This window comes from Grus americana, chromosome 2 (genome assembly GCF_028858705.1).
Source record: "Grus americana isolate bGruAme1 chromosome 2, bGruAme1.mat, whole genome shotgun sequence".
Classification (NCBI taxonomy): domain Eukaryota; kingdom Metazoa; phylum Chordata; class Aves; order Gruiformes; family Gruidae; genus Grus; species Grus americana.
The window spans coordinates 118,011,739-118,022,843 of record NC_072853.1 but is presented as its reverse complement, the minus strand read 5'-3'; the positions used below and the strand labels follow the sequence as shown (position 1 = coordinate 118,022,843).

Here is an 11,105-nt window from a genome sequence, read left to right as displayed (position 1 = left end):
ACTTCAAATGGCAGTAGCAGGAATGCCTAACAGGTTGGAATATGCTCACATAAACAACTTGTTAAATAACTTTGAATATTAGTATCTTCAAATTGGAAGTATGTGTGTGTGATCCATACAAAAAAAGGTGTCCTGGTTCTGGCAAGGACAGAGTTAATTTCACAAGGAGCCAGCACAGGTGACCCAAGCTGGCCGGGGGCTATTCCATACCATGTGACGTCATGCTCACCATAAAAGGGGGCTGGGCGGGCAGGGGCGGGTTCGGCGTGGCTGCGGGACGGGCTGAGCGTTCTGTCGGTCGGTCGGTCGGTGGTTGGATCGGTAAATTGTTCTTTGTTATCACCCATTGTGAATATCTGTTGTCAGTACTGTTGTTGATTGTTTCCCTCTCCCTTGCTGTCCCAGTAAACTGCCCTTACCCCAACCCTCGAGGCTTTGCCGTTGTTTTTCAGCTGCCGGCTGGGGCTAAACCACGTTAAAAGATTATTGATTTAAAGGTTGTGTGACTTTGTCACTTAAGTAATATGTGTCAGCTGCGGCTTCAGCACATTGCTGTCATCAGGAGGAGATCTTGTATCCATGATCTAGCTCATGGGGGTTTCCTTATGCTGCAGAGTTCACAAACTTACAGATCTAGAAAGATGCTAAAACTTCTTGAAGCAATGCCTGGTTCCTCCTATATGTCCAAAAATAATAAAGGGAAGGCATGGGACAAACTTGGAAATCTGTCTATAACATGCTAATTACAAGAAAAAGGTGGAGGGAGGTTAACTGTGGAAATGAATATGGTGAAACAGTACAGGCTGAACTCGGCCATGTTGATTTCTCTGTATGCCTTCCTACTCTCCAAGGCCACACACAATCAACTTGTGTCCAAAGCAAGCCTAGTAACCCTCCCAAAAGCTCCACAGACTGAACGCACATCCCAAATAATGTGGAATTTTGGTGAATGGTGGTGGAAAGGGCCTCAAGAGGTCTTCTCTTCTAACATCCCATTTCAGACTAGAGAAGGATGATGTATTGTTTTTCAAATGGGTGGCCTCAATCTCAGGTAAAGCATGTCATCCTTTTTCCAGTTGTATCTGTTTCTGTGTATACAGGATTTCCTTTTTTTTCCCCCTTGTAGGCATCTTCTTCCTTCAACATCTTCCAGTTGGTACAATTTCATTTCAGTGTACACATATACATTTATAGTAATAGCAACTTTCAGTTGTTTGTGGTTCAAATAATTTTGAGATGGTGTCTGTTTTTCAAGAGTACCAAGAAGTTTGAGTACCTCAGGTACTGGGAGCTGTGGGAAGTTTGGGTTTTTTGGCGTTTTCTTTTTTTAGAGATGGTAGTATCAGTCATTCCATGTGGCTTTGATAGACACTGAGGATGAATGTGTAAAGATGCTGTCAAAGTACTGGCATCACAGATTTAATGGCTACCTGTGAAAAACCTATGCATTTACAAAATCTGCCCCTTGATTAAAAACTTCTCAGACAAGACCACAAATCTTTTGCATGACCTTCATCTTCAGACACCCATTGTAGTGTCTGGAGTCCTCTTGCGCTGAGTGCTTCTGTCATCTCCAGTATATTCAAGCCTGTGCTGGCCAGGTGACAAGTCATCAGCAAGCTCTGGGCCTGGAGCCCCTCCTCCAGGCTTGCAGGCCTGTTTCTCTCATGGCTTTTTTTTTTGTCTCCTCTCACTCTCCTCGTCAGGGGTTTTGCCTTTTCTTAAATGTGCTTTCCCCAAGGGGCCTCCATGTTGGCTGAGGGTCTCAGCTGCGCCCTGTGGTGCAGCCATTGGAACTGGCTGGAACCAGCTGTGTCTGGCACAGGGCAGCCTTGGCTGCCAGTGCCTCACCACCAACACCCAAAACAGGACTCCAAAAATGTCCTGTACTTGTCTCTTCCTGTAATAATTTCTCTGCGCTGGTACAGTGGCCTCTGTCAGCTGTTACCTGTATAACACCATGAGAGTTTAAATATCATCAGCAAGATGGGTGTTCCCAGCCCAAGTGAGAAGCCTACTACTGTCTCTTTCTTGGGCTCTTTTTCTCACTTTTCCTTGTTTGTCTATCTTTTCTCCTCCCCATGCTCTGGCAGTGCTGCTGAGTGGCAGTGATACAACTGGCCTGATAAAAGGACTACCTGCACCACCACCTCATTTTATTTTTTTGGGGAGTGGTTTTTAAGTGACCTGCCTCATGAGTTTCTTAACCTTCCTCACTTTAATAAATCTTTGTTGTGATAGGGGCTGTAGGATATTTGTAATTTGTCTGTTTGGTAGCATTGAATATTTTTAATCTTACAGGTTGCTCAAAGCATGTAGAAGAGTTCCTGTGGTATGTAGCACAGAAAATCAACATAAATATAGGTTCTTGCATACTCAGTGTTAAGGCAACTTAGTTTTTCTAAAATGGATTTTCCAAGCATGCATATAATTCCATAGTTAACATTAAACTGAAAGGATTTAAAATATAAAGAAGCTAGCCTAATGCACTTTAAATGACAGGGGCCAAAAGGTCATTTGACCTGGTGACACATCTGTGTTTAACAGCAAGGATGGTCTGGGCTGTTTAGCTATCTGCTTCACCAGCGGCTGAGGAAAGGACTGGGCTGAACAGCCCTTTAATTAGCATGACTACATTGCTGGATATTGTGCTAGGACATGGCTGTGATGGGGGCTTGTCAGCTGAAACAGTTCCACAGAACTGTTGGTCTTTCCCTGGGCTTAGCAATCAACTTAACAGGTGAACTGAATGTCATTAATTTTTTTTGGTCATTGCTGTTATGATAGAGAGTTGTAGAGTAAATTTTATGCTTGGCCTGATATGTTTTCATGACAGGTTTGCAAGGTTAATTTAGGCCTGCAGCTGCAATGAATGAAGCAGTGCTGGAAATAAGCCTTCTTTTTCTGAAGCTTCTCTTCTGTTGGGTTGTCTTGTTATCTCTGCCAGCAGGTCATTGTTGTCTCTGATGTAATGCAACTTTGACAGCTGGATACTTGACCACAGAATGCCTCCCAAAACCAGCTGTGGCTTTCCTAGCAAAGGCATGATAGAAGTAGTCACTTTCTTTTGTACAATATATGTGTAAAATAGCTGCAATAGCATTTGTTTCTTCAATAGACTGAATCTTCTTTTTTTAAAGAGACATAGTAAATACTCTGCTAATACTGAGTATTGCATTTTTATAATCTAGATGTAGTTGTGATGTTGCAGCAGATGCCCGTAGTCCGAGTACCACTCCATCTGTGAGATGAAATACATTATTTGAATCTCAGAAGATCCTTTCCTTCTGCCTCAGGAGTTTAAAATCCAAGAATTGTCTGACATTAACCTAATATGAATGAAATTCCTTGAATACCCTCACAATTATTTTGTATCAAGAACGTGTACACAGGCAGTAGGGCAATGCAGGATCAGCCATCAGCTACTCTGTGTTTATAAAGCAATAATAGGCTGCTTCCTGTCAGTGAAAAAGGGGCTCGATTTCCTTGTTTTTACTGCAACCATGTTGTGTTAACCTCACTGCTGGGAGTGCAGGTAGGAAAGCACAGAGACCCCACCATGAAGGGGACTGTGCATTGCACCAGGTAGGGAGCCCCTCTCCTTCCCAGCTGTCAATATATGAGGTCAACTCAGATTCAGGGCTGTCATGGATTGGGGAAAATTTGATAGTTTTAACAAGTGCTGTGTGCAGCACGGTGAGCAGTGGTATTTGTGGGCTGGACTTCACCAAAAACATGGCCAGTAAATATCACCTAGCTCATTTTCTTCTACATAGCTGCAGGAATAAATCACCAGAGGCAGACAGTGTGCTACAGCCCTTGTCCAAGCAGCAGAATTTGGATAAATTGATTATCTGGGCACAGCAGCATTACACTGTCTTTCATTGGCATCTTTCTCAGGTGTACACAGTGGCAGATGTAGCTGAATTTTGCTCTGTGCAGCAATATATACATTCAAAGGGTTAGTGGGCAGATGCTTACCTGGTATAAATTGATGTGGCTTCATTAACTTCAGTGAGACCATGCTGATTTAGAGCCGCAGAGGAGCTGGCTCTGTGAAGCAGTCAAATTTATAAATGACTGCATAATCTACTAGAAAGTCAAGTCAGGCCAACCTCTGTGCTATGACATTTCCTCTGAAACTCACTTTAATAAGGTAATATTTTCTTCCAGTTCCATAAATGCAAATCAGCTGAACTGCACTTCACATACTTTCTCGTTTAATTAGAAACTCTTAGTTCAACTATACTGCAACTGCAGGTGAAAGTGAATTATTCTAACAATTTTTCATTTTAATTATCTTGATTAGCTTTTCCTTCTTTGCAATTTTATTATATCTCATTTCAGAAATGTCCTTTAATTTAACACAATAAATAAACTTTTATTTAGCAAGCTGGGGAAACTGGAGGATATGATGCAAAGAAGATTCAACTCATTAAGCATTAATGTTACTAATATTCTTACACTAATTATTCATTAAGTTGATTGTCTTAGCAGAAAAGTAGGCTTGGCTTCTCTTGTGGATCATCACATTTTATTTGCATATGCCACAAAAAAGATAGAAATAGCAAAGCTAACCAGAGTTAATGCTAAAATACTTCAGAGGACATAGTGGACTTAATTAATTTCTTGCCACTAGATATATTTAAGGGCTCCCATTTGGTTTTTAGCTGGAAAACTCCAGATATGTCCTTTCACACGCTTTTAGAAGAAGTGATGTCTGTTCCTTCAGAGTTTCTTTGTTTCTGACCAAAAAATGCATCTACGAAGGGAGGAAAAAGTCACCAAAAAATACATGCAATCTCCCTTTCCAGCCTCCTGAAAATCCTGTCATAAACAGAATTTCTAATATCTTAAAAAGCTGGAGGATGTTACTGCATTCACTATGGATTTTGTTGCTATGTATTTTACAGGGGCAGTAGCATGTCTCTCTCTTCCCAGTAAATCCATGTATTTTAAATTTTCAAAGACAGCTGCAAGAATGGGGCACAGGAAAGAAGATTAAACCTGAAGTCAGCCTGTTTATGTAATCCAGGAGGAAAGCTAAGGAATGACTTGATCATAGGGCCTATAAAGTCTCCAGCTACTAAAATGCCTGTTACAGGATGCATATGGAATTCAGATCTCGCCATCTAAACCTGTACTCTTATAAACCTTCCTCTTAGCTGCTATAGTGCCTGGAGATGCCTGTATTTCACAGATATTTTCCCTGTTTGTCTTCGAAGTTCTCCACAGGACTGCAGACCAGAATTGCCTCTCCTGGCAAGAGAAGGGTGCCTAGCCTCTGTCTTGGCCTCACTAACATCCTCAAGATCTGATCTCCCCTGTATCTGTGCCCTGGGCATGTCTCATGAGAGCCATAAGAACGACTGATGAAAGTATCTGGCATCGGGCTCTGTGTTAGATGCAGAGAGGTTCATGTTAGTGTAATGTGCAACTAGGTTGTGCACCTGCCTGGGAAGTGCAGGACTGAAGGTCACTGTGATTTCATTTCCTAGGACAGTGCTGTAACTACACGGCTATCTTGAGAGGTTTCTGGTGGTAGGTAGCACCCTTTACCCAGTTCCTGTGATTGTGCCACTCTGCAGGAAAGAATTCAAGAATTGAGAGGCCAGGGAGTGAGAAAAGAATATGGAATACAGGTCTCCATATATACCAGTGTTGGGCACCTTTTTTGAAAAAGAAAAAGGTGATGTGAATGTGAACTTCCTCTGTTCTCTGATCTGAGGATGGATTTAAACTTGAGTTTTCAGATTCCTATGCAAGTGCTCTGTCAATGAGCTGATTTAAAAGGCAGTCACCACCACTCTTGCATACATTTTGAACAAAGGCTGAATCCTCCATAGTTTTTCCACAGAAAAGACACTGATGTTTGCCTTTGGGGGGATGATTCTGTCCTGGTGTGTGTGGGGTGATAGATCCTCAAAAGCCAGAGGTGATTAATCCAAGCTATTAGAGATGCAGATGTGGCTCTGTCCTAGATAGTTCCTACTGACTAGCCTTCTACTGCATACTAGCCCTTTGTATTGTCTTGGGACAAGAGTCTACCCCTACCTGTTGTGTAGGGAGGCTAATGCATGCATCTTACTCCCAGTTATGGATTTCACTCTGGGAAGGATCAAGTTTTGCAACCTTTTTGTGGTTTGACCCACAACAGATTAAATAAGGAAGAGTTTTCTGAAAGATAGGCCAAAGACTGAAATCTGAAGTTAGTCAATTATCAGTAGCAAATAATGGCACAATGGTTTCTGCGAGAACACGTAACTGCTGGAACAATCTGTGATGCTGTAGTGGGATGTCTGTGATAGAAGGTCTTTAAATTAAGCATTTGGAGTCTTCCTAGATGATCTATCTGAAATGATATGCTGTGGGTGACAAGTTCTTGGCCTCTGGTAAAACCTCATATCAGAACTGCTATGGATGTGTTTATTGGTTTCTGCACAATTTTATGCTGTCAGGCTTTTGAAATTGAGGTCCCTGGCCCTCAATAGACACAGGGCGAATCAGAATTGTACTCTCATGCAGTGTTGTGTAAGGTCCTACTCACGTGGTGCTGCTGCTTGTGTCAGGAAAACAGCTGAAATCAAATAACAGAGACTACAATCTACTCTTTGAATCTGTTTTCCATTCTTGGTCTGTAGCACTAGACTCTTCTAGGACTTCAAACTTGTTCCCTGAATTACACTGCAGGGTGGTTTATCCAGCGAAAGTTTCAAAACTCTAGTTATGGCAGGTCTACATAAGAGACCCTTGTCCCAATCTAGGGACCAAGTGAGATGGTCAAGTTGCAGAAGGAGAGGGAGACTGACCTAGTCTACTTTGGAGGAATATCTCTAGAAGAGTTGTTCTTGAAGACTGGGAGAGACTTTAGAAAACCATCTTGATAAGAAAAGGGGGTTTGGCTTAGTTTAAGATAGGAAGAGAGATGCACTAGCACTCATAGAAGAAGAGTTTCTGTTCAGTAGCTGATGTTTGAGTCACTTTTAGCTTTGACTCAGCATGACTTTGTCCACAATGCCAAAGGTCCCGTACATGTCTGAAACCCACATTTTGAAAAAAGCTTTTCATTAATTTTCTATTTTTACAAAACAAGGTAAAGTACTAATTTGATAATTAATGAAACTTACATTCTGACACACAGTTTTCAAATGGTGAAAATTAAATTTGCTTTCCATACCAAATCTTTCAACCCTTCTGAGCATCCCATGTTCACAAAATCCTACCATGAATTGATGAAACAGATCCAGTTTGAGAAAGAAGCATACCAATGTTTTACCTTTTCTCCCAGCTTCTGCTACTTGCCACTGCTGGAAACAATCTCAAGCTACTAGTTAGACTTTTCTTTGGTCTCTGTCAGACTATTTGTTTTCCCAGCTGTTGTTAGAACTAAAGCACATGAGGTTGCTCAATGTTTCAAATGCCCAGCCTGCATGATTGGTATGAAAGGTACATGGGACTGAGCTGGCACCTAGTCTCTATTCTTTGAATAATGATTTATTGAGTAAAACAAGTTTTCATAGTGACAATATTTTTGTGCTAGTAGCCCATCAATATTCACTTCAACCCAAAGCCCATAAGACAAGTTTGAGTTGAGCTTTTAAGAATCCGTGATGACAGGCAGTCTTCTGTTATTTTTCCACAAAACTTCACACTCTAACAGAAGAGTCTGGAGACCACAAAGTATAAACACAGCTGAAGAGGAGATAAGATCTCAAAGGGATAGCAATATAAGAAATGGTGAAAATGAGATAAACTAATGTACACTAGCGTGAGCAGAATATAATCTCTACTGCAATTCATTTTTCTCCTGTCTTAGAATAAGTCAGCTTGCAGAAATTAAATCCTCTAAGGAAAAGTTGACTTCCAGTATCACTGAAGGTGGTAGGGAGGTTTTTAAGAGGTTCTTGTAGTGGACAGTACTGACCTCCATTAGAAGATCGGGGGGTGGCTGGCCCTGCCCTCTAAGGAGGTGGCCCAAAGGCATCCATTGTAGAGATGGGTTAAATAAAGGCCTGAGCAGGAGGCACGTTTCCCTGAGAGCAGCTTTTTGGGCAGAGGGGGATCTCCCCTTGGGTGGAGGAGGGTTTTCTCCTTGGTCCTTCGGTGTTTGAAGAGCACTGATGCCTCACCTGTTCAGCTACTCGCTTCTTGAATCACATGGCCAATGTCACATGTTGCTTTTGTCTTTGAATTTAAATAGTGCATGTCAGAGAGCTTTTAAAAACCAAAATGCCCTTGGGTTCTGTGGAAGGATGGAAAGAACAACTAACAGTTCTATTTAGAAATATTAATTACTGGTTTGTATATTTTCAACTTCTGTGCTTGTCTTCACCTCTTAGTCCTCTCCCTTTTTTGACCTTGCTACAGATTTTTTCATCCACCTCCTTTACAGCCTTCATCACTGCAGTGAGAAGGTGGCTGGAAGGAGCTTGTCTGGACCATTTTTGTTACACATGCCTGCCTGTGGAAAAGGACTGGCAGCCTCATCTTCTCTTGACCCTCTTTGTTCTCATCTGATTGCTTCTTGTTTAGAACCAATTGCCTACTGAGAAGGTGAGAGCAGGGCTCAGGAAAAGCATGTTTTTCACACAAATTCATTCACTGAGAGGTAGCGCTCTCTTCATTTTCGTACTTGACTTGAATTTATATCATGAATTATTTCTGGAGCCATGAGGAAGCTGTTTCAGCTGGTTACAGTCATGGAAGATCCCACTACACTAGGAGCCTTAACAGTAATTTATTTACTGTTAAATTTCCCTTAAATACCTGCCTTATTAATTTCTCAGAAATTTCTTAAGTGTAGGTTTTACCGCCTTGTATTCCTTGTGGTTCCCTAAGACGACTCTTAAAGGTTGTGTTAAACCTATGCTGTAAGTGTCTTCAAGAAAAGACCAGGAATATCTATGTGTTATGGTATGTTTAGCTCTACCTGTGCAGGGAAACTCTCTTCCATGGTTGCTGTGGTCTTAGTTCTGTGTTGGGGACCTCAGCCTGGCATTAAGTTTTTACTGACGTGAAAGAAAACTTTAGCTCCAGATGTACTCTTGCTTTTGGGAAGACCATATCTGACAGGTTGGATTCATCCAGCTATAAATATTCACAGCTGCCAAATGTCAGGTTTAGAGTTGTGCTGTGGAGCTGGCCAAGGCAGCAATTACTTGTATTTTAGCTAGTGCTGCACGTTGACTGTGGATACATTAGCTTTAGTGGAGATTATTTAGAGGCTCAGTAGCTTAAAAGCAGAAATCACTTACATTCATATTGGATATTATTACAGATTCAGGAGAGTTGGCCATAAAAACACTTAGCTTCCTGTAACAAAAGGACTCCTAGCCAAGCAAGTAAAATGTTAATGAGACAGCAAGCACTCATTTTCTTGTCTGTAGCCTTTCCCTCCAAGGTTCTGCTGCTTCATACTGAGGTTCATTAGAGTGGAAATGGTTGACTTTAAAAAAAGAAACACCAGCTAAATTGCTAGGGTGTAGAATTTCCTTTCAGATCATAATTATAGGTGATCAACGGAGTGTGTAATTAGTAAGTTGGGTGAAGGATATTTCCAGAACAATCAGCAGCAATTTCCTCCCTGCTGTTCCTTTCTCTGCTCTGAGGACCTTTTGTCTGCTTTGGTAGGTGTGGCTTTTTTTAAGCCTGGAAAACACAAATATAAAAAATTATGTCAGATAGGAGTGATACAATAAATAATAATAAAATTTAAAACCTGCAACAGGATATTCTGTCTTCACTGTAATAAGCCGTACTGATTTTCACTATGTTTCCAGCACTTGAGCACAGATAGTTGTCCAGAGGAAAACACAGGTTTGTTTCTGGTCTCCCTTGACAAACCTGTGAGACTCTTGCTGGAGCCTGGATTAGCAGTTGCACAGCAAAAATGTGAGAAGCTGTCATTGTCTTCAACTATCATAGGAATGCCCAGGCTACTTCTTGGTGCTATGAATAATTCATAGAATAATTCAATGAATCTGTCCAGCATGGCTAAAAATAGCTGGGTAAACTGAGTGCTTTTGACCTTAAGGAACAAAATCTGTCTCAAATTTAAAATAAATAAATGAAAAGCCATAGAAAAATCCTGTGGAAGCAAAGATGTCAGTCTGTAAAGATATGTTTGGTATTGTAACCTAGAATGAAATATGGCTCATCTTTTCTCTCTTTTTAAGAGACTTTATCCTTTTTCACACAGTTTGGTTAGAAAAATGATCATTTCTCATAATTAGGATGGGTTAAGGCTTTTGATCATCTCTCTGTCCCTGCAGTTAATAGGCACACTGGCAGGGCATGGCTTTGCTCTGTCCCTGACTAACAGCTGTCGTCTCCACCATTGATCCCCAGTGGATGAATGCTGCAGGAATGATGGTTGTGAAAAGGTCAGGGATGACATCCAGTGCAAAGACCTCAGCCGCAGCCTGGGTGGTTCCTGCAAGGCCCTTAGTGCTGCTTTCTGGGGTCAGGACTGTTGCTGCATCCAACCTTCCCCCCTGATTCTGACAGCAACTGCTGAGCATTGTATGCAGGGCAACTGTAGTGATCCTTCTGCTGTCAGAGATGTCCTGCCGCTAATGCACTGAGGGTTCTTCCTCATGCACTTCCACCAGGTGTGTTTTAGAAGACCTGACACGCCTCTTCCTCGTGGATTTATTTTGTCCCCTAGCTTGTTTTGGCACTCTCCACTGTATGTGATGAGGCCACAAATTAATTTGGTATTGTGGTAATAGTACTTTCTTTAGTTAAGCTTTTAGTCTGGTGACTTCACTAAGTGGCCTTTCATGACACCTCTATTGCTTTTGTAGTATGGTAAAATCTTCCCTTGATACAAAGAGCTGAACCTGTATTTGGGTGTTGTGTTCAGTCAGCCTCAGTCTACCTTACGATCAGAGTATATCCTGAGCTGCCATTTAGTGTTGCCAGACTCCCACAACAAGCTCTTGCAAACCCTGTGGTTTGTGGAAACTGAATACTGTGGTCCAAGCTGATTTGGCTTGTGTAGTGTACAGAAGCAGACAGCTTGAAAACCTGCCCTGGCTTTGCAGCAGGAGGGCCAGACATTGGTCTGCAGAGCTAAAGGGTGTAACATTTTCAAATAGCTGGTT

The 11,105-nt window shown here is 41.7% G+C and overlaps 1 protein-coding gene across 1 annotated transcript in view; it reads left to right on the top strand.

The window, feature by feature from the left end:
• The first annotated feature begins 272 nt into the window (after positions 1 to 272).
• Positions 273 to 11,105, top strand: part of STAC (SH3 and cysteine rich domain) — a 253,151-nt gene continuing 242,318 nt past the window's right edge. Inside the window, exon 1 of the mRNA XM_054817053.1 lies at positions 273 to 321. The gene's annotated coding sequence lies outside the window, so the exon portion shown is untranslated. The remainder of the gene's footprint in view (positions 322 to 11,105) is intronic.